Consider the following 24311-nt stretch of genomic DNA (forward strand, 5'->3'; position numbering starts at 1 on the left):
AGAATAATGCATAATGATGTTAACATTCCTGCATGTCTAATAGAGCAGGACCCAGCCACAGAGAGATGCACCAACTCAGACAAGCACATGTGTGTGTGTGTGCGCACAGGTTTGTGTGTCCATGCACTCAGCATCCTGAGATACAATAATTTGGACTCTTTATGCAAGGGTGTGTTTGAATCTTTTCTTTGAGGTTATGACAGCGAACGCTGGCCCAACGGCGTTAAGCCGTTGCACCTCTTAGAAACACACTTTCAAATGTGCCTCATGTGCGAGGATGCAAATAGACAGATACAAAAACACAGATTTTTTTTTTTTTTTTTTACATTCCCAAAATGCTTCTGCAATATTTAGTTATTTTTTTTACTATAGCAATGCTTTAGCAGAGATTTATTGTGCTAGATTGTGTCAAAGAAATGGAAAAGAAAAGTGTGTGTGTGTGTGCGTGCAGGAAGAGTCGCGATGACAATATGGCTCCGTCCAGCATGCACACGCATATACGAAAAAATAAATCCAAGCGGCCACAAAGCAACTCTCCTTCCCCATTTCAATGCGCTCTCGTTCTCTGACATGGGCGGCTGTATCATTTTAATTGGGAGCTTAGACTGAGGTGAGATTGTCCCGTTTCTATTTATTTCATTTTGTTAACCTCACATCAGGCAGAACCGTGCCAATGGGACCAACTGAATTGGATATGAAAATAGACAGGAAGCATTTGTCGAGGGAGAGAAAGGGTGAGAGAGAGAGACAGCCGTCGTCTCCGGAGGAAGGCGGGCGAGGACGGAAAAGCTCATTTTCTGTGGCCACCCCGTGCCGTCTGCATTGCAGATCGGTGAAAATCCTGGCGAATATGATGGCGAGGCTCGGGAGAGGGTTTATGTTATCTGTGCCTTTGGTACGCTTTGTTTTTTTTTTCTTCTTTCCTTCCATATTTTTTTCCTCTGTGGTCGCCATAAAATGTCAAGTTAATTTCCTGGGTGGTGTGAGCGACGCCTCGCCATGCCCCGTGTGTGTGTGTGTGACATGATGTGTGTGTGGTAGCTAGTTGGGGGAAGAGGTTTGCAAGGAGGAGCTCGTGCAATGTGCCACGTTACATGCTGGTGTGTGTGTGTGTGTTTTGCTCATATTTTGTTACTATATACTGTATGTGTGTGGGGGCTGTAGCCATTTCTGTTTCAGTGTATGTGTGCGTGTAAATTAGCCGTCGCTGCTACACTGCGTTAGTGGGAGTTCCAGCACCTCATTTGAATGCGACACAATGTAAAGGATTATGGGTTGATGATTTTCCAAGAGGATTCAGACCTGAACCGTATTATAGGGTTCACAGACGTCTCTCAGCTAAATTAAACACCCACACCTGAATAAAACCAGTCTGCTTGAGAGTGTGTGTGATTGAGATATATGTGTATATATCGCATATTTATGTAGTCATATGTGGCCATTTCCAAATATATATTTATTTAAGTGCGCTGCAGCGAACAGTAATTTCCTGGCAATATTGTATTGCTTACTTTGAGAAATAAACTAGAATTTTCTTTTGCATGTTTCATGTAAAATGCCTGGTTGCAGACTTCAACTGAAGTAGGTATGTGATGAATTGGCGGGGATTGCCAGTGATTTGACAGCTAAAAGTATAGTGAACACATAATCTATTTTCACTGGATTCACATGGTTTTAGGGAAAAAGCTCCAAGGATGGTTTTGTCTATCATTTCTCTTTTTTTCTTTGTGGTGTGTGAATATAACTGTATATACATTGTATGTTTTTTCCTCTCAATAACTCACAAATTGATTATCCTTGAGAGTCACTCTGTCACACAAACTGTCTCAAAATTGTCTGATTTCCATACAGAACGGCCTTGGAATACAGAGCACATGCACTCTTGACAAATCTGCACGATCCATTAAGAAGTCTCCTCTTGTTCTTGCTCTGGTGGTGTTGTTCATATCCATGACACCGTATGACCACAGCTGAGGCAAGTTGATCTGGGAATTCAAATGTGTGAATATGCGGTGTAGGTGTGTGTATGTAAGAGCGTATTTCGATAGACCTGACAAATTTTGAAATGTGGTGGAAGGCATTAGGCATTTGTCACTCTCGCTTATGCTGATCTGTGCTTCTGCCCTACAAATGTCACATCCCATACGTCGGAAAAATCTCACCAGCCCTGCCTAATTGCACATATTCATGATGGTGCTTTGCTTATCGATTGTAGTATCGAGATATATGATGGTAAACGAGAGGGTGACTCCACCAATACAAATGTGCACGGAGAAGACGTTAAGGTGGGACTTCCACATCTTTTGTAATGGCATTTGATTGCTCTGAATGCAATTTCAATAAAAAGCATGTACAGTTACTTATAGATAATTATTGCTATTTTACGACCTTACAAATTCACCAAAAAAAAACAATTCATAGCAAAATTTACATTAATCATAATTATTAGTATAAGTAATAATAGTAATACATTTGATTAGTATTACTGCTGGTTTATTTATTTATTTAATCATTTATTTATCCCCTTTTCACTTTTGTATCTCTGCCTCAGCCTTTGTATTTTTATGATAAATCAAGGAAATGAGTGCTCTTACATAGACAATGAGAGTACAGGTGTGTGTGTGTGTGTGTGTGCAAGTGTGCGTGCCCGCGCTACAAATAGGAATAGAAAACGGCGGATGGTGTAAAAACTAAATGAAAGAGGCAGGAAGCGCAAATGAGAATCCCTCATCTCTAATGGCTGGATGTGAAAGGTAGTTTTGAGTTGGGTGTTTAGAGCAGACTTAATCAGGAGCCCTCCGATTAATTAACGGACACAGCGAGGACCTTCGCTACTGCTTGGGTAAACAGCGATTGTTCTTGGCCCGAGGTTCCCAAACATGGGGGGAACAATGACGATATTGTCCCTTTACCCCTCATTAGGGGGAGTGTGAGGTGTGTATGTGTGTATGTGTTTGCAATCACTCTCCCATGATCCCATTACTGCTTCCTGGTCCTGGCTCCTATCACATCTTTCGTGCCAGCTGCAGAGAGAGAAAGAGAGCAAGCCTGTCATAGCATCTTCACATCAAAACCTCCTATTGGAGAAAGAGAGGAAGGGGGATGCGGAGAGGAAACGAAAGAAAGAGCGTGTTGTGTTTGGACTTCATTAGCATAGAGGAAGAGGTGCACAATGGAGGACTTTACAGCCTTGTTAGTGAGAAGCAATCAATTAACAGGGCCAGACCGACCCTGGCAGAGCAGTGTGGGGTCTTTGAATGAAATGTCTCTCTCCCTGATGAATAAATGTTGTCATTTCCAAAAAAAACTGAATGTGTCACTGCATTCAAATGCTTGATTGGACTCTCAGCAGCAAGTGACAGTGTTTGCCCATTTTGTGTGTGTGTGTGGAGAGTACCCACAAAGATGTGTGCGCCTGTTTGAGTGTGTGTGTGTGTGTGTGTGTGTGTGATAAAGGGAGAGAGAGGTAGAACGTCCATACATGATTGTCAAAGGCACAAACTATACCTTAGGAAAATATAGCTTAGAGTAAAGAATGTGTATAGAAACACAACGACATATTTGTATGTGTCATAAAACCCCCTCTGAGCTTGTTTTGTTGTTATTTCCTCTTACTCTCTGCACTTTATTTACTTTATATCAAATATGTCTGATACCTGGAATTTCCTCTCCATCTGTGGATTTGTTAAATCATATGTCACATATTAGAAGTAACACACAAGAATGCCCTCTAAATTGTGAAGGCACCCAATGACCTGTTTCGGATCCTGGCACTGATGGCTTTTACGAAATAAAAGTTGCAGAAAGGGAATGTCTGCAGCAGACAATGACGATTGCATATAAAATTGAAGATCCCACCACCCCACCCCAACAAACACATCCCCATCTGTGATTCTTATTCAACGTTATCCCAGACTCCTCTGATGCTTTTCTCCACCTGGGAAATTGTCCTGATAATGGCTGCAATCTGTATCCAAAAGGCAGGGGACAGTTCTCTCTCTCCGGCAACCTGCGATGACTTCCGTCTGGAATTCCTACTTGAGTGGCATCAGTCAATCCATCAGTGATCACTCTGATGGGAAATCATGAGTGAAACAGATGACTTTACAATTCAAATTGTAAAGCTTATATAATATTTGTAAAAAGCTTAAACAGTATTTGTTCCACAGTGAACTGGCTTTCCTTAAAAATAAGAATTGTGCAGTAAATGCATTTCAGTAAGTGAATTTCTTTTTTTGAATGGAACGTTTTATGGTTCCATTGTCATTTTGGCATTATAGTAATACTAAAATGTGTGATTAATATGATTTTTAATATTGCTCTCATTAACAGTGCAGAGACTATTTGGATGCCAATCAAATATTGCACACATTGAACAATTAAATTACAAAAAAATTAACCGATTCGTTGGCGCTTATTTATTTTTGAAACGTGAATATGGTTTATTTATAATATTACTGTGTAAGTAATGCAGCCTTGTGATTTCTTACTGATTTGGTTTGCCATCCCTAAATGCTTCAAGAACATCATTTTTTGATTGGCTCAGGGTTTACATGCCAAAACAGCATAATGTTCAGCGGGGCACAAATCTTCATCTTTGCATTTCTCATTCTCGCCTTCCCACAGACTTCTACTCTTCTCATTTTGAGACATCACAGGCAAACATTATTTACTGATTAATTATTATCTAAAGCTGTGCGTGACTATGTCCACCACTACCGTGCACCGCAATCCCAGCAAACTCGTCAGGACGGCAAGGACATATTCTAAATTTAAGGCTTTCATTTCAAACCTCTTTATTTTACATGCGAGTTATATCTAAATCGAAGACTTGCGGATTTGTCGCAGAGGCATCTGCTGTTAAGCTGATGGTCCCTGCCAACTCTTCCCTCAAATGTCTGTCAAATACCACACACACACACCCCTGTATTTTCTAAAATGCCAGGTGCTTCCTCCAAACCCTCCTTCTCTGCTCCTTCCTGCACTCGTTGTGTTTAAAAACGAAGCCCAGGTACATTATCGTCCCTTTATTCAATTCTAATACAGAGTGTGTCCATCGCAGCATCCTCCGATCTGCAAATCCGCACCCAGGGTCTTTGTGGCAGCCTCATTTGCATAGAGACTGCCATTCGCTTGGTTCTCCCTTAATGGCACATTACCGTGGCAACAGCATGTTGTAAGTAAGGGAATAATTAATGACGACCCGATAACATGGGTACTCGCAACAGAGGTGGGCAGCAGCACTCTTCACAGCAATATTCTTTCGAAAGCATTAGCCAACATTAGGAAGAAATGCAGGGCACCTTGATGTGTTGAGAGGAACAAAGGGAAACGGAAAGAAAGAAAGCATATAAATGTGTGGGGATGGATGGATGGGGGTGGGCACAGTCACGTCTGAGGATGTAGGGCTTCCGTATATTCTGAAAGTCAGCGCTGGCAAGAAAGGAAAGATCTGAATGCGATTGACACTCTAATAGAGGTGGTTTGTATTGCAGCTAGGGCTGTGTGTGTGTGTGTGTGTGCGTGTGTGTGCACGCACGTCTCTGTGTGTGTGTGTGCACGTCTCTGTGTTTTGATGGGAGGGTGCTTGAACATGCTCCCAGTTGAAAGTTGAAATCTTCAATATTTAATACAGTGGGAGAGAAAGAGGGTGTGCGGCTGTAATGATTATTTGTGACAGAAGACTGTGTGTGTGGGATCAGTCAGCTGAATGTAGGGCAATGTCAGAAAGCCTTTCTGCCTTCTGTGGGTGCCGCTGAGAAGCGAAAGGGCGGGGGGTGCGTGCAGCCCCTCACTGCAACTGAGGAATACCCCGTGTCAGAGCACTTTTCCCTCTTTTCTCCGAGGTTGTTATTTGAGAAAATGGTATGTGCTGTGATAAAATATGAGATCTCTTGCACTGCTTCAATGCAACAATCAAAAGTGTTTTTACATAAAAATAAGTAAAATACATAAACGGCTGTCTCTCATTCCCATAGAAATGTTGCAGTGAATACTTCTAATAGTCTAAATCCAAAAATTTGCCGGGTCCAATATTAAGACTCGCCAATAGCCAAATACAAGTAAAAATTAACTTTGGCATATAAATTGAACATTTGCCAGTGGCTGGTAACTTTATAAAGAACTGCAACATATAATATGGTTTAAGGCAGATTTACTTATTATGTACTATAAGGTTATACACTACTGTTCCAATATTTGGGGTCAATAAGAGTTTGAAAGAAATGAGTACTTTTGATCAGCAAGGATGCATTAAATTGATAGTCACAGGTAAACATTTTGCATTGTTACAAAACATTTTTATATCAAATAAATGCTGTTCTTTAATCTTAAGAAATGTATCACTTTTTCTTCCCAGATATAAAGCATAATCTGATAAATATTAATATATCAACTGTTTTCAACATTAATGATAATAATAAGTAACTTGAGCACTTAGTCAATTGATTTCTAAAGGATTATGTTATACTAAAAGACTGGAGTGATGGCTGCTGAAAATTCAGCTTTGCCATCACATGAATAAATTGCTTTTTAAAATACAAAAGAAAAGTTATTTTAAATTTTAATAGTATATTTTGTTGTTTTTGTTGTTTTTACTGTATGTTTGATCAAATAAATACACCCTTGGTGAGCATAAGAGACTTCCTACAAAAACATTAAAAAAGCCTACTGACCCCAAACTTTCAATGGTAGTGTAATAACTTAATATAATCATAAAAAAAAAAAAAATGGCAAAATGAACTTCACACAACCTTACATTTGAACCCTGGCGTGTTGTATTGTTTATGTCTATTTACTCTCATTTTCTTTGCAGGTTCATCAAAGAGCACTTTTATTATCAAGAAGAAAGAAAAAACATTTAGCCATTTCACAAAAAAATGAAAGAAATTCAAAAAAGTTAACTATATCCTTTTAATAAATTTCTATACCCACCAAAATGTTAAAAGAATAAAGTTTCACTGAACATGCAGTGGGGGTCAAAAAGTCAGAGATCATTTTAAAAATCTGGCACTCAAAATCTAATTTAAACCTGGAAATGAACAAAGTAAAACAAACTGATATATTTAATATTCTGCACTATTTCTAGGTCACTAATCAATACATTTTACAAACTTCACATATGGTCAAATGTTCTTGCTTCCATTGAAGCTCAAGAAACTCTTTGGATCATTCTCAAATCATGCTTGAAAACATGATCATAAGTTAATGAATCTCGAGGGCGGCTGTCATTACAGCATAACATTACTAAGGGGCTTTTGCATTGTTGTATTGTAAACGTGTTAAAAGGACGTTTTGACCGTTTCACTCGCAGCGTCTCACGACTCTGCATTCTAAAAACCAGGTTCAACTTTTTAAAAAGCTCATCTCTATAGTTTACTTTTCGTTTCACTACCGTACATCTAGCTTTTTTTAAACGCAACAATACGTCCTGAGGGAATCCCCCCTAACACAGTGGTTTCAAACTCAGTTCCTGGAGGGCCACAGTCCTGCAGAGTTTAGCTCCAACTCTTATTAAACACACCTGAACCATTACTAGAATTACTAGAAACTTCCAAACAGGTGAGTTGGAGCTGGTTGGAACCTTTTAACTCTACAGGACTGTGGCCCTCCAGGAGCTGAGTTTGAGACCACTGACCTAATATTTTCTTTAACAGTATATTTTGTAATCAAACAACTGCAAAATATAAGCATTTTTATACAGACGTACAGAGGTAAAGTCTTTAAAAAAAAAAAACAAATTTCAATCACACCAGGCCTAGTAAACTCGTCCCCCTTGCTCAGTGCCCCTGGTGTCTTGGGAGCGAACGGGGTGACCAGGCATATGAGAAAGTGCTTACATGGGGTCCTGAAATCAGGGGACCATATGTGCAAACGTTCTGTATCATTATGCTGTGCGGCGGTGCACCGGGAGACCACCATAACTTAGTTTGTCGTCCACACAAAGTTTGGGCTAAGCTTGGATGGATTCATTAGACGGTCTTTCTTTGGAGCCAATGAAGCTCAAAAGACCTCCAACAAAGGAGCTAATCACAGACTCTCTCCTCAGCTTTGGCCAGAGTCTTTCTTTTCACTAGGTCTTAGATCATTTCTCACAGCTAGCTGGCCAGCTAGCTCCAAGCTTGTCTGGCCGGACAAACAAAGCTGTGGGAAATGTATCCTCTGTGTATGTGTACAGCTGTTGTTTCTATAGGACGAGTGAGTGTGCACATGTGAATGCGCCCACACACACGCACGTACATACAGGCGGAACTGCTGCTTTTGTTGGTTTTGTGTCACACACAAACAGACCTGCGCTAGTGGGGGTGCTGATGACTTCTGTTGGTAGTGGTGTGCTAATGTATGTTTGCATATGTGTGTGAGTAATATGTGTGAGGGCAAAACAGACAATGCATCTGCAGGCCTCTATTCTAGCATTGACCTTGAACCCCAGTAGCCTTCATTCCCATGGTTGCTGTGCGAGTCCTTGTGGATTGGAGGCCTTTTAGATTTGCGTTGCATTGTCCCTGCCCTCTTTCAATTTGACGACAAGCCTCCATCCCTGCAAAGAATCACTCTTCTTACTTTTACAGAGTAAAACATAAAGATGAATCCTATATGTTTGGCATTGGAAAAGGCACCCTTTTAAAAGCAAAGATTGCAAACATGCCAGTTGAGAACCTCTATTGTTCTTTAGATAACCATCTGTGTACTGGAACTTCAAATAACCTAAAAGGACTTAATTTTCCTCTTCTAACAAATTCTAACAAAGCCTATATTTGTAATATCAAGATTATCATAATAACCCACTGGTTTTGTCTGTACAATGGAAGTCAATGGTCACCAAAACGATTTGGTTTCCAACATTCTTCTTTTGTGTTCTGCACAAGAAAGAAAGTCATACTGGTTTGGAATGACATGAGGGTGATTTCAATGATGACAAATTTTTCATTTTTGGGTGAACAATCTCTTTAAGCACAAGTGAAATAAGCCTTCAATTTGTGCACACCTGTGTCTTTGGTTAGATTCCCATTCAACTGTAGAAGATACTAGGTTCACTGAGAGTTGGACTGTATCAAGATGTCCTCGCTTAAAGGACAAGGGGATCCAAGATTCACCGTGGTTTTGAGTCTAATTGTTTCCGTCAGTCTGGGAATGTCCCAGCAATGTTGTCCTTGTCCCACTGCCCAGGGCCCCGTAACTGAGCCCGGCCGAAGAGAATGGGCCGACTTTGTAGCCACACAGCAGGCTCAGGCAGTACCTATTCTGCTCACCAAACTGTCATGCATAACAACTTTATTGTGACACAAATGGGAGCTGAAAGCAAAGAATAGGGCAAGGGAATGAAAGATGAGGGGAGTGAGAGAAATCTTCTCTTAAAGCATGACTGGAAAAGGGCAGATTAGGGTATGTAAACTGAGCTCAAGATATACAAATCTTGTTTTCTGTGTTGACTAACACTGAGACATTGTCACATCAGTGTAGTTGACATGCACTTGTATGGAATATTGCAGCTTTGTTTAATTGTAATTGGGTTTTGTTCTATTATATAATATTATTACACAACTATGTGAAATACTTTACTCTGATTGGTCAATTGCACAATCCAGCGGTAAAACAACCACTGAAAACAGATAACACTGGCCCATCTGGGTTACTGAAGTCAGCAGTGCTATACGCTTGCTAGGAACGTTTTTTATTTGTGGAAGTTTTGCGTCTGGTGAGCTAATAAAATATTAAAACTCAGTCAAATCAATATTTTGTGTACAGTTATTTAATTGTCTCTTGTTAAATAAGAGACGCTCTCTCTTGTTTCATAAAAACGCAGCTGCTGCCATTTTGCGACTAATTGTTTTGTACTCTGTTGGATTAAAAGATAACAAATAGGTGCGATTTTAAAACAGTTTCATCTCATATCAATATCTCTCATCACCATAATTATTTATGTGGCAAAATGCTGTGTAATATGTGGTATGACTGTACCGTATCACTTAAATGTCCGTTTAGTTGGAACTTGCAGCTCTAGCAACTGCTCTCTCCGCGGAAGCTTTGCGTTTAAAGACTTGATAAAATATTTCGACTCGGATCAATATTTTGTGTCTATAGTTATTTACTTATGTGTAGTAGCCATGTAATAAGCGGGATAATGTGCATCCAGACGGTTGTTCTCTCAGAATAAACCCCTTCAGGCTGATGCAAGACCCCTTACTTATTATATAGCCTAGTATATGTATGTATATATTATTATTAAGGGAATATCAAATGGATTTTGTTTTATGGAAATTGCTTTCCATTTGAATGTTGAAGACATAGTGGTGACCTGTCAGCTGCCATAGTTATTGTATGTGATATGGGTACATGTAAAGTATGCAGTGGTGGAATGTAACGAAGTACAAATACTTCGTTACATTACTTAAGTAAATTTTTCACGTATCTGTACTTTACTTAAGTAGAATCAATAGTGCATACTTTTTACTTTTACTTCGTTACATTTTGCAGCAATTATTATACTTTCTACTCCACTACATTTCTACAACGTACTGTTACATTTTCGTTACATTTTCTGATCAGTTTTTCCCTGCCAAAACGTCATCCTGACCGTCCGTTCATCGCACGTTTCTGTCTCACCAGTGAAGTTTGGTTGCCATAGACATATCAACCCGGTCACACTAAATGCGTCTCTATAGCACGCAGTGTGTTTATCGTGCAATTTATACGCGAAAATTAGTTTTTACATGCATAGGAAACGCATTGGCAGGTTTAGTAGTGATGTGGGGTGCGTGTGTATTATACGTTTGGTTAGGATTAGTATGGCAAGCCAAGAGGTTCAGAATTACGCCATAAATAAATCGCGTTTACAGCCGAACGCCGTCATATACGGCGTTTTAACATAATATGTGTTTATATATATATATACCGTATATAGTAAGGGTATACAGTAAGCTTGATGTGTATATTGCCTAACTGCAAGCTTGTTCAGAAATGGTGACAAAAACTTAAAATATAACTGTTTTTCCATCATATTGAACATCATTATATGAGTATTAGGTTGAATGAGTTAGAATTAACTGTTTTATTAATCATTAGAATATAGACATTAAGAGAATAAATTGTTATGCAAGTACTTTTACTTTTAATACTTAAAGTACATTTAAAATTAGGTACTTTTTACTTTTTACTTAAGTAGGGTTGTCATTGTGATACTTCTACTTTTACTAAAGTAAATATGTCTCTGGTTATTTGTACTTTTACTTAAGTACTGAGATTCAGTACTTCCTCCACCACTGAAAGTATGTAATATGTCAAGTTCAAGTCTAATTTCAAAATTAGTGTTGAACATCCCTGAAAAAGGGAAAATCCCTCGGCCAGCCAACAGAGACTATGGAGTTAAACAGATAAACTTCATGTAAATCCCCTCAGTTTGACCTGTCGGGAGCTCTTCCTTAGAGTTTGTTTTGGATCATGTTGTTACTATACAGAGGATTTGGAGCCAGAATTAAAAATCTTCACCATGACTTCATTAACTATGGGTTGAGGAAGGAGTTGAAAAGACCAACTTAGACTATTATGAATTTCCAACAGGTATTTTAACTAGCTGTTTAGGCTGATAGCTTAACTAGCTGTTTTTAAGCCTGGTAGGGACACACCAGCACAACGGCATCCCATGTTGAGAGCCAGCGTACATAATTTCTGATTTCCAACTCTCTGAAGTGACATATTAGAAACGCATTCTAGTATGGATAAGTGTGAAAAAGGTTCAAGTTAATTGTGTGCGAGAAGGGGAATAGGAACCGAGGGGAGTGGTCTGTTCAGCCTACAGACTCGAGAGAAGAAGTAGTCCATAGCTGAGAGACTCAACAAAAGGCAGTCTCTATCCATTGTGTTAGTGCTGGATTTCCCACGAGAGGCCCGTCTGCTTGAAAAGGGGAGTGTATCAGTTTCTCCTGACATGGATGTTTATTCATTCTGTGGCCAACTGCACCGCCAGCTCAAAAGGATTCACCTTACCGTTTTGATGTGTATGACACACACACACACACTTTTTTGGGGGAGATAGGAGAAAAGGAAAAACACTGGCACATGGAGAGACTAGTGTGAGCTGTGTGAATAGGCATGTCCGCCCTCACAGTGACAGTGTTTGTGACAGTATCATGGTTGCTTGTCTGGACTTAGCTTTTGGTGTGAAGTGAGCCACCATTTTGTACTGGAAGGTTTCAGAATTCTGCTGGAAGTAAACCTTTACTGCTACTATAAGATTAGTTTTAGAGTTTCTTTCATTGTAGTTGGTCATTTGGGGAACCATTATTTTAGCAAACAATCTCTCAGAGACATTAAGAAACCATTTTTCCATTGCATCTGTTCATTACTTGTAGTCTAGACATCAACTGGTCTCTATAGAGGTGACAAGTGGACGAGTGGACTACTAATGTGTAGTTTCCAGTTTTTCAGCAACAGTCATGAACTGCTTTTTTATTATTATTTGTATTATCATGTTCTCTGAGGTCCACTTAAAATGTTATCAAGATTTTTACATCAAAAAGCATTCTAATTTAGTAGTAATACGCTATTTTCTATCCTTTTTTTTACCTTCTCTTTCGAATGCTCCATTTTGATAGGCGTCCCGCATTCAAGACTTGGAAGTAAACGCCCACTGCTATGATCGGGTAACCGTTTTGCATATTAACGATCTATAACAGTGTGGCGGATGTTTCAAGACTGACCTGACCGAGGCTCGACAAACATCCACCACAAACAGACAAAGAAATAGTGACACATGGTAAAAACACTGTTACTCACACTTGTCTGTTGCGACATTACTGTTGGATCCAATGTAGTTGTCACTGCATCATCTTTTATTTTCAGTCTCTCTGAAAAGCCTAGGTCGAACTGTGTCTTGTTTAAAAACGAATCTGCAGTAAAATGAAGCAAACAGCGTCTTACTGACACGACCTGATGAAGTTCATCCACGCATTCTTAATGTTAGAATCACAAGGAGGGCAATACAAAGACAATAGCACAATCCTGTGTTTGCTTCTGTCTCGTATATAGTACCTCGACATGCGTCAGTGGGAGGGGCTAAAGAGGCAATTATGTAGAAGTAGGTGTTGATCTTCTGCAGAGGTGGTCTTTCCAACGCTATCTCATGACCAATTCGGACGAATTCGTACTGGTGAGTACGAGGTGGCTAATTCGTACGAATTCGTACGATTTGTCAAAACTCCAGTGATGTGTATGTTTAGGGGCGTGGTCAGGGGTAGGGTCATTCGTACGAATTCATACGAATTGGGCAACTTGTAAAATATGTACGATTTAGTAAAAATCGTATGAATTCGTACGAGTGAGGTCGTATGAATTCGTACGAATTAGCCACCTCGTAAAATACATACGAATTGCCGTGAGATCGGGTTGGTCTTTCGGCGCATATGGCTTAATAATATGACAAAATCCGAAATTATTCATTTTCATGAGCTTGGTTTCAATAAAAACTGTCTTTGGACTTGCAAGTTTTGAGTTCTGAAACTTACAGGATATTTTTATAATACAATGACCTCTTATATGTCAAAAGATCAAAGAAAAAACATTTATTTCTCAATTCATGACCCCTTTAAGATACAATTATGATTAAACACTTAGTGATACTCAGTACTTTGTGAGTTACATGGACTTGAGGAAGGCCGGAATTTGCTAGTAATGATTGATTGAAATTTCGACTGAGCCTTTCTTCTAATCAGATTTGTCTGTTCTTCTTACCCATGTGGGCTAATCAATGGGGTTTGGATAACCAACAGGTGCTCCCCTCAGGGGGGCTGTCCACCGCAATGCACTTAAGCCTGGTTCACACGGCAGGATAATTAGGCCGATTTTAGCCCCGATTTACCCCTTCCGACAATCTTAAGGATGCTCCGATTATCATAAAATAATCTGATCAGATATTCCTGCCGTGTGTGGTGTGTTAAGACTGCTCTCGTCTGCTCGGAAGGACGTCGGGACCCCGGGGACAAACGAGCACGCAGCCTGTGGACTGTGGTGTGTAGCCAATCAGAAACCGAGGTGACGATACGCAGAGGAAGCACCGGGAAACAAAATCAAAACAGCCGGCGGCATGGCGCAAGTCCGGTGGACGTCGAAAAAAAAAAAAACCACAAACTATCGCCACTGCATCCTCTTCGTCCGCCATGATTGTTTACTCTGAAGTCACGTTTGATCTCAAGGGATTTTGCGAGATTTTCCGTCTGACCTGGGAATGCTCGGGAGTCAAATCGGTTTGTGTGTGATGTGTTGATTTTGCCGTGTGGCTGCGCACCACACACTGTACGACCAAAACTGTTAGACCCGTGATTTTTTTATGCCCGTGTGTGGGGTCTCTCAGGTTTGCAAAATCGGCCGACAATTTTAAAATCGTCCCGTGTGAACCAGGCTTTAGATGTTGTGGGTACGACATCTTTCAGTTGAGTTTTTGTTGGTAGCAATGAAGGGTGAATGCTATTTAGAGTATGTGTGAATCACAGTACAATTAGGTCTAAAGCCCTTTGTCTATTGTATGTAAGCAAACATCTCGGTTTGGCTTTGTGTGGCGGCTAACTTGACTGGCATTAGGGTGTGGAGTTGAAAGGGTTCAGCTTTTATGCCCCAATTAACATTATTCAGGAACAGTGTTTGTGTAAAGTATCACTTTATTCACTACTCCTGTATCTTGTTAGCCAATCTGCTGTCCACATGGACAGGAGGTATTAAAGTCTGGACAATTCTGTTATTTCTTTAGTCGTCCAGGTTTAACAACTTTAGCCTCTGAGGTAGATAAGTCAAAACAAACTTGGCAAACTGAAACCGTCTCATTTCTGGAGCACCATTATCGTCTAAAATATCTCAACACTCAGCTTCTCCTCTCCCTCTTGACCCTTTGTGAGACAATCAAAACCTGTAGACCCGGTTGCCATGTTCAGTCTTGGTTTCAATGGCTCCATTGTTGTGTTGTAACAAGACGCCAGAGCTGGTTGTTTGATCCACTCTTCTGAAAAGTTTTCTTTGGGGTCTTCTTTTCACTTCCTTTTTGTTAAGCGATGGATCAGCTGAGAAGGTCAAGGAACACTGTCTTTTGTTGTGCAGTCTCTTCCGGTATCTTCCTTTAAAAAGGAATAAATTGGTATAAATTGCATTCAAAATATTAACTAATTTTTCCACATGACCAAGTTGTCTTTCCTCTGCAGCTCTTAAAGTGCCATTACAATGCTAGTTTGTTGAAGCCTATCCACATTTTTGTCTGGGAGTTGCTTGGATTCGAAGCAGGTGTGTCTGTCAGCCGACTTCTCTGAGGCAAAATCATGGTCTTTAGTGTGAAAGCAGAGAGGCCGCTGTCTCTCAGTCTGAGTGCTAGCAAACTGTCAGAAATCACGTTTTAGTGGCTTGTTCAGGTCACGCTGAGAGAGCAGCCTCTTGTTCCTTACTGTCTCTTTCTTTCTGTTTGACTATCCTTTTTCTTTCTTTCTTCTCCTTTTTGCTGCCCATGTTCGCCAGCGTATACTATAGAGGGCGATACAGTTTAAAGTCGCCATCCATAAAATGCAACATACAGTAAATGTAGAACATAACTCTATATAATGTTACTTTAAAATATATTAACCGCTTGTTTGTTCCCCCATTTTATTAGACTTTTGATACATGGTCATGGATATATATCTATACCAGGCGATTTGTTTGTTATCACTGTGTTGGTGGTAAACAAGAGCTAGTTTGCACCCCACCAGCATGAGGGAGGACAGACATGCAGACACCATCATCACATTATACAAGGTCTTATTGTCTGGCGGGCTGCTTTGCCTTGCGTGGCATGATTTGTGGGAAGCCATCTGTGCTCAGCCTCTTTTGAAATGTGAGAAAGAACATATCCATTTGCATAAGAATAATTGACACTTCAAATTAGCCCTCCAATCACAAAGGATTATCTTTAGTGTATGGGTAAGTAAGTAGAGGCTCTTCCATCCTGGGGAGATAAATAATTTTTTTAGCAATTTTGTATAGCTAAGATATTAAACCTGCCACCTTATTATTATTATTTGTTATTTTTAAATGTATTGTTATTTTTTATTTATTTATTATTTAACAATGTAGTACATAATAATAAAAACAATAATAATAATTATTATATTTATATATTTTTTGGGGGTATTTTTAATTAATTTTTATTTTTAGCCAATTTTAAGTGTTGACGTGTAATGATTGAAAACAAATTCAAATGGTGTGATGAGCAGACTGACAAATTTTATATCTAAACATAAGACAGCGTTTGTAGGTCATGTGGGGTGTGTGTGTGTGACACATATGCCTGCTTGGTTTGTGTATGTGGTAGTGCATATGTAATGTAGTGGAGAGAGAGGAGAACTGAACAAGCACAAATGTTACATTATTGATAACAGCTAATGAAAAGAATCGTTTCAGGATGAACAGAGGGATAAACTGTACATGTCCCTGGATACCCACAAAAGCATGGAGAGATCTATACACAGACATATCACACACACACACACACACACACAATATTTAATGGATAAATATGAACTACCAAATATCTAATTATAGTGTCAAAACTGAAAAGATTTATGAAAATTATAAAAATTGGAAAATATTGCACCCCTTTTTACACAGTGCCAAATGCATTTATCTCAGATTTCGCAGTTTCTGAAAGGCCCTGCGATGGGCCTGCTCCATTGGGTTAGCCGTTAGAAGACGGGGTTGATCTCGCCCACTCTTAGATGGCCATGAATTCATTTGCACACATATGAAAGGAGAGGAGCCCCTGGCAAAGAACCGAGATATTTGTGCTGTCTGGTGTCAGATACCAAGATGAGGGTGTGTTTGTATGTACATGGATGCTTAGCCTCACCCGTCTTGCCTGGTGGAAGAGCAAGGGTTTATCCTGGTCTCCATGGCAACAATGCAGGATGCCAGGGCCGTACCAGACCCAGGGCAAAGCACTTGATTCAGTGGGACAAGGAAGGAAAGCAATTATGTGCATTAATAGTTACATTAGTAGTAGGATTTTCACAGTTGAATGGAGAAACAGTTGAGTTTGACCTTGAGGCATCCTGGTCAGAGACGATATTTGGTTAGCGTTTTTATATTCCTCCGACCCATAGTGGCACATTCATTCGTTCTCACATCAGCACAAGAAAGCACGGACAACATAAGACTTGACAAACCACAGGCTTCTCCAGGACCAGGTTATGATCTGCCTTCATACACCGAGCGGATGTGGAGCATATATTTTTAACCTGAGCCAAATGTGCTTTTTGCAGAGAGGTTAAAAGGGCGAATGAAAAATTCTGTAAATTATTTATAATAGCTGAAACTCTTTTAGTGTTCCTCTGTTCGGTTGGGAGTGAGACTGTGCACTGGAATGTGCTTTACTTATGGATTGTCAGATATGTGGTGAGGAGTTGCTTTTATCTACACCAACAAAAGAGCTGTAGGTGGAGGAAGAAGTAGGTCACGTCATTTACTTCAGGTCAGAAAGGAACAGAGATATTTTGACGGGTTTAACTAGACGTATAGAAGCAGTTCATTCACACATGACACTAATTATTGTGTTTTTTTTCTTCTTTCCTTCTAGTGATGCTTCTGAGGAGGTGCGTTGCTCTTTGCTGTGAGGAAGAAAGGTTAGTAGACTGCACTGTTATGTATGTCACATAAAATGAGGGGTCGTATTTGGGGACAAAAACAACTCAACAGTTAAAGTTGGTTGAGGTGAATCAAAGAAATAAAGTTGCCTCATAGGAAGCAAAGGCATGACAAACCATTGCAAACTCCTTATCCTTTGGTAGGACGCTGTACATTTTAAACAGTGTTTGTTAATACTAACTGAGATGACCATGAAAAACAAAAACAAACAAACAAAAAACCCTTTATCCAGCCTAAAGGCCTGTTCACACCGGGACGAATTTCGCGCGCGTTATTCGCCGACGTTTAACGCCTCGTGACTAAACAAAGGGCGCCTATGCGAGTGTGCACACCGACGCGTAAAACGCCACGCGTAAAAGCGTCATTTTTTAAAAAACGCCTCGGGTTCGTTTTTTTGGTTTGACGCGCCACGTCAAAAACTATCCGACCAATGAGATTGGCGCTTTTGCTCACGTGTCTGGAGCTTCTGAAGTTACAGTAAAACACAACTTGGGGGCGCTCAAACACAAAACGGTCTTGCTGAGCACACATACGTAATGGCGAAGAAGATATACAGCGTCTATACTCTGCCGGGAAGAAATAAGACGAGGAAGATGCAAGGCTAGATGAATGTAGAGCTGCTGGTCTTGTTGGTGTCTTTATAAAGAGACACCAACGACAATAAAGAACTATATGACAAACGCGACAAACTTGCTCTCTTCTTCTGAGTGACAAGCGAGTGTCAGAAGCGTAGTTGCGCAGCGCCACTTTGTGGACCGGGGTATTTCTGTTTTACATTAAGCGCCATCTAATGTCAGGGAATGAATTTGCGTGTTCACTCGGCTCATCGTCAGCGAAAATCGCTTGGGTGTGAACACAAAAAACGCGTTGAAAAACGCTGACGAATAACGCGAGCCGATATTCGTCCCGGTGTGTACAGGCCTTAAAGGCCCAGGTTTATTTCAGTTTTCGCTTTCTTCTCAGTCTTGCTTGGCACGTCCTGATTTTGCAGAGTTGGAAGCATTCCTTGGGCAACTTATTTTGTTGATCCTGGAACAACGTTCCTGTCAGAAAATGTAATCATAACCCTATCCCTATTCATAAACCTAACCCTACCCTTAAGTTATCCCTAAAATCAGAGGGAGATGATAGGTGAATAACACTGATGTAGAAGCACCTAACCCTTGTTGTAAGCCTAAACTTGACATAAACTGTAAACTTGTCCCTCAAATCTGATTGTTCCAGGATCAACAAAGATGTTGATGATGATCCATGAACATGTTGCACTTGGTGAAATCAGGTGCTGTATCATGTGCACAGTTGAGTGCTCAAGCCTTTCAATATACTCCTTTGGAAAGACTTGTTCTTGTGGACTTTGTTTTCAAACGCTCAAGTCGTTCGCACATGCGTTGTTGTACATGCATCTGCATTCTGCACAGACAAAAAAAAATAGAAAATGACGTCACACAGACAGTGCACGGGCCGTCACGCAACGCAGACAGCTACAGTATACTTCGGGCTTAAGCTGGTCTTTCGGCCTGGCCTTCTAAAACTGGGGTGCATGAGTGGATGAAAAGCTTAAATAATTAATTAAATAATAACAATGAAAAGTGTCCAAAACCCCTCTAAAATGAGCCAACCAGGTTGGCCAGGTTTGGAGACCAACTAAGACCAGCAAAGCAGTTAAGGCTGGTTTTAGAGGGGGTTTTATTCCCCCAGCAGAGCGAGTAGCCAACAACATGTTTGTTTTAATAGCTGGTTTATTGCCCTAAACTGCAAAGTACTGCAAAGTAGTTACCCTGCAGTCAATAGTATAAAGTGCACATGGGCACTTAATTTGATGTCTAGGTGATAGTTTTTGAGTTCTTAGATGGCTTTGCCCTTTTCATTCAGGATAGCAGTGTGGTTGGAAGCAGGAGTGGTTGGTGCGCGCCATATTGAGTCGCAGGGTTCAGTTGGGGAAAGAGTGGCTCAAGCAGCTCTTTTATTTCTCAGGGAAATAATGTGCGGTTGGAGAGGAATCTGATACAGATAGGATGATGAATTCTGCAGAGTCAGTAAAACCAAAGTGATGCTGAAAAACACATCTGTGCCGTTCTCGGACCACACTTCAAAGGCACAATGCTTCTCCTGAGGCAGCACGCTGTATGTAGCAAGCACTTTTAATTTATTCCTCTGGGCTGAAGTACTTTTTGTTGTTGTCTTGATTTTGGTATTTAATTATTTACTTTCTGGGACAAGAAATTTAGAATGGAGATGGCTGGATGAGACAAATCTACCAAGCCACTGAAGAAAATGCTGGAAACATGACCGTAAGCGACGTCCAAAATATCCTACCTGTGGTAACTCTTTAAAACTTCAAAAGAGAGCTGCAAAACGTTAAGATATGGCTAACAGTATATGTACTGGCCTAATGGTCCTCTCCTGAATAAAATCTCATGCTTGTTATCGTCTTCCAAAGTTTTCAAGAAATAGAATGCGATACACAGAGAGAGAAAGCTATAAGGCAGTAAGTGGAATCGGATAAGTTATTCTCAAACAGCAAACAAGAAATAATGACGGGAGGCAGAAACGCAGACCCTCCCAGACCTGTGTTCTTCACAACAATATATTTGAAAAAAACCACTCTTATCAGGTTATAAGGAGAAGGGTAAGCAAAAACCATGTGGGAAGACAAGGAGGAACAAAGGTGAAGACAAGAACGTGTTGGACACTCCATTATTGTTTTCCTCTTTGTTAGCGAACAGTACATGAAGATTTTTGAGAACTTGGTGATCTTTTTGTCGTTCACAATCTGTGATAATGGTTTAGACTTAAAGTGATTCATCGGATTCATGTTTCATAATGAGGCAGCAGGGTATTGTTTCCTTTTGTTGAAGAATCGAAGGCCTTTTAAGAAGTTAAACGCCAGGTCAGCGCAAGGAGTCGTAGAATGTCATAGGGATACCTTCCATTTTTTTTATCGAAGATGATGTTTCAGGATGCGAGTCAGATCTCAAAGCCAGTGAAATTTAAAGCAAAGTTTCATCATGTGCGTGCATTGTGTTGTTTTTATTGCAAGCTTGAAACACAGAAAATGGGAAAACAATGGTTCAACAATGGCGTCTACGTGAAGTAGTGCCTACAATGAGGTTTCATTTCAGAAGAAAGATCTTGAGAGCAGCAGTCAGAGGGCCATTCCGGGTCTATTAGAGCCAAACCATTTCAGAATTCAGCTTATGAATGTGCACTTTAAGTCTGACAGGGCAATAGAGACAGTTCATTTTGCTACAATCCTCCATTTTTTATTTCTCATTGATCTGTTCTCCTCAAACTGTACACTTGGATTAAGTGTGTATCTATATTAAAGAGGTATAGTACTACATTGGAAGCCTGCCGACAGACAGCCCAGAATATTGGGAATGTCAAAATCCCTCTTAGCTCTAGACAACTTTTAATAAAACTGGCAAGCTGTGTCGAAAACTTTGTGATGCTTATGAGGACGCTAGAGAGAGAGAGAGAGAGAGAGAGAGAGAGAGAGAGAGAGAGAGGTTCTTTTAAATTCCTTGATAAATGAAATGATCATGGTAGCTTGAGCTGGACTAAATGAGCAGCAAGGGATTTGCAAGGTCTTAATGTCAGAATTAGTGCTTTGTGTCGAATCACATGCCTGAGTGAGGAATAACAAAGCTTTTATGAAAGAAATACTTTTTTGAGACTCACCTTTTGCTTTTTCTTTTGCTTTTTTTACTTTAAAGGGATAGTTCACTCGATAATTAAAATCCCGTCATCATTTACTTACCCTCAAGGTGTTCCAAACCTGTTTCTTTCTTCTGCTGAACACAAAAGAAGATATTTTGAAGAATGTTGGTAACCAGATAGTTGATGGCACCTATTGACTTCCATAGTATTTTTATTTCCAATGGCTACTGTCAACTGTCTGATTACCAACATTCTTAAAAATATATTATTTTGTGTCTTTTAAACTCATATAGGTTTGGAACAGCTTGAGGGTGAGTAAATGATGACAACATTTTCATTTTTGGGTGAACTATCCCTTTAAGAACTATAAAATGGATAGTTTTGACTCCAAATTCTGATAAACCATGTTCGATACATGTTTGTTTCACTTAAAATGACAGAAAATACACACCAGTGACTAAACCGTGCACATTTTATATGTTGCTTGGAAATCACAGACAGCCTACTGTATCCTACATACACGCAAAAAATATTATTTTTAAATTAAATTAAAAAGATATTTTTAATTGGCTTTATGCCACAGCTTCACTACTTCCTGAACTTCAGCCAGCCCTTTGTTTCCTGTCTGGACAAACTGATTAATCCAGGTGCGCCTGGCCTCAGTAACAATAATCAGGCACACCTGGATTAATCAGTTTGTCCAATAATGACAGACAGGAAACAAAGGGCTGGCTGAAGTTCAGGAAGTAGTGAAGCTGTACATAAAGCCTATTAGAAGTATGAACTTACAAAACAAAAGTTTTTAATTATAAAAGTTTGTAAACTGAAACGGCATCTACCATTACTTTTGCATTGTTGTAGAACTAATTTTATATACAGCAAAGTTAAGCATACTAATTGTGAAAAGTAACTGTAACTGAAATAAGATAAAGATTGAAGATTGATTCACTTAAAAACATGCCTGATATTTCTTGGTTTTAATAAAATAGCATTGTACAAACATAACAATGAATAAACAAGATGACAAGTGTAGTGACAGGAACTTTAGTTCTGGTGACGTGAATGCTGAGAAAGACTTGACAACATTTCTTCTAAAGGACAGCTGATTAGGAACACTGTCATTTTAGGGGAAATTTAATGCAATTTTTCTTTTGTTTTATAATGTTTCATTTCAAATTTCTGTGTAATGTATGTCTGCTATAAAAGAGAGTCTGTTCTAACATGTTCTTGTCTCTGCTGTAGGTTGCGAGAGCTCTCCAGCTTATGCCACCCTCATTAGTGTCCAGCACCTGAAGACACGAGGTCACAAACCCAACGAACTGCCCCATTTCATTCAGCTTTGCCGACATGGAAAGATGACCACTGTGACCTAATGTCGCAGTTGAACCTTGTGTGGAGTGCATTATTTTTTATGAAGAAATTGCCATAGACTCGAACATGCTTGTAGATTGTATTCATTCAATAAATTGTGCATTTTTCAAAAAAAAAAAAAGGAACAGGTCTTGTGATTTATTTGCTGAACTGTGGGTGATGAAATATTTAATATCCTGGGTATTAAAATGATCAGTCTCTGATGCATTGAGAGGGTTGACATGGTTGAATCAGTACCACACTAAAGGACTGCCGCACAGGGAATTATTGCTTCAGTCTGAACATGTCACCTCTACAATATTTCTACCATTATAATGTACAATTATCCTTTCTTTCCGTTCTCGTATCTAAGTTTTCTCCGGCTTGTCATTGTTCGAAAATTTCACGCACACAATATGAAAGAACAATAATATCTAGTCTCAATGCTATTGCTTAGATTTGATTTATACACATAAGTATTTCACATGCATAATGCAAAGTAGCTCTCACACTTTTCCAAGAACACTTTTTGTTCTTGGAAAAATTCCTAAATGATGTGACTGAGGTAAAATGAGCAAGACGAATTTCCTGATTAATGTCCCAGAAAAAGCTGTTTTCTCTGAATTGCATCAGGAAGTGGTCAAGATGCACGAATAAAGCTACTTTGGTCTGGAAATGAAAGTTCATATATTCTGCTCTTTCTGCATGTGTCACAAAGAGTTGATCACATGGGAGTCTACAAGAACACCTGAACACAAAGCCAGGCATTGTGTGTCGCTCTGACCTCAGTGTCATGTGACTGTTATGGCCAGGTGTTGCCTGTATCTGGAGCAGCTCTTAAGACCAAAAACATACCTAAAATGAAATAAAATGCATTGAGAGTGAATTACAGATATACTGCACTTTTGTTTTTGTGCAGCGATGCCATATAGAAGAGCCATTTCAGTGAGCAGTTCTTAAAAGAACAATTTTTTCCTAGTTTGAACAACGTTTAAAAAAAATGGTAGAAACCTCTTTCCACTATAAAGAAACTTTTGGGCAATAGAAAAGGAACAATGGAACTACATGGAACAACCAATACGAATAAAGATTCTTTATTTTTAAGAGTGTGTATGCAAATTTTGGGATTCAACTATTTTAAACTGGAAACACACATGCTATTATTTATATTATATTAGTATGCATTACATTTAATACAAATAAACATTAAGATATAAAATATTTAAATATAGAACATAACATAGAAATATTTAAGATTATACACTTATAGGTCACTAATCAAATTTGTAACATTTAAGCATGATATTCTCAAATGTTCTTGAACCATTGGAGGTCAAGATGATCATCTCAAATCAGGCTGGAGAACATGATCATCTGGTTTTACACAACGTGTATTATTGCAGCTCGAGTAGTCATTAAAGCAACAACAAAAACATTTTTCAATTAAAGAATGATCTCAATTTTCTGACAAAAATGTGGTAAACCCAACATTATGGAAACAAAATGTCCCCACAAAGATGGCAATATCCAAAATATGTTTTGGTCCCCCATGAGGAAGAGAGCTTATAAATCATACTAAGTGATGTTTTTTATTTATTTATTTATTTTTGCAGAAAGTTTTCTGGGATGGGTAGGTTTAGGGGTAGGGT

General features: G+C 39.4%; 1 long non-coding RNA gene across 1 annotated transcript; it reads left to right on the top strand.

The window, feature by feature from the left end:
- The first annotated feature begins 535 nt into the window (after nucleotides 1-535).
- Nucleotides 536-22687, top strand: LOC130069497 (uncharacterized). Its single transcript, XR_008803771.1, has 3 exons — nucleotides 536-610; nucleotides 17585-17630; nucleotides 22555-22687. It is a non-coding gene; the product is annotated as an uncharacterized LOC130069497 (long non-coding RNA).
- Nucleotides 22688-24311: the final 1624 nt, after the last annotated feature.

This window comes from Rhinichthys klamathensis, unplaced genomic scaffold, assembly GCF_029890125.1.
Source record: "Rhinichthys klamathensis goyatoka isolate OS25496 unplaced genomic scaffold, OSU_Roscu_1.1 h1tg000369l_1, whole genome shotgun sequence".
Classification (NCBI taxonomy): Eukaryota; Metazoa; Chordata; class Actinopteri; order Cypriniformes; family Leuciscidae; genus Rhinichthys; species Rhinichthys klamathensis.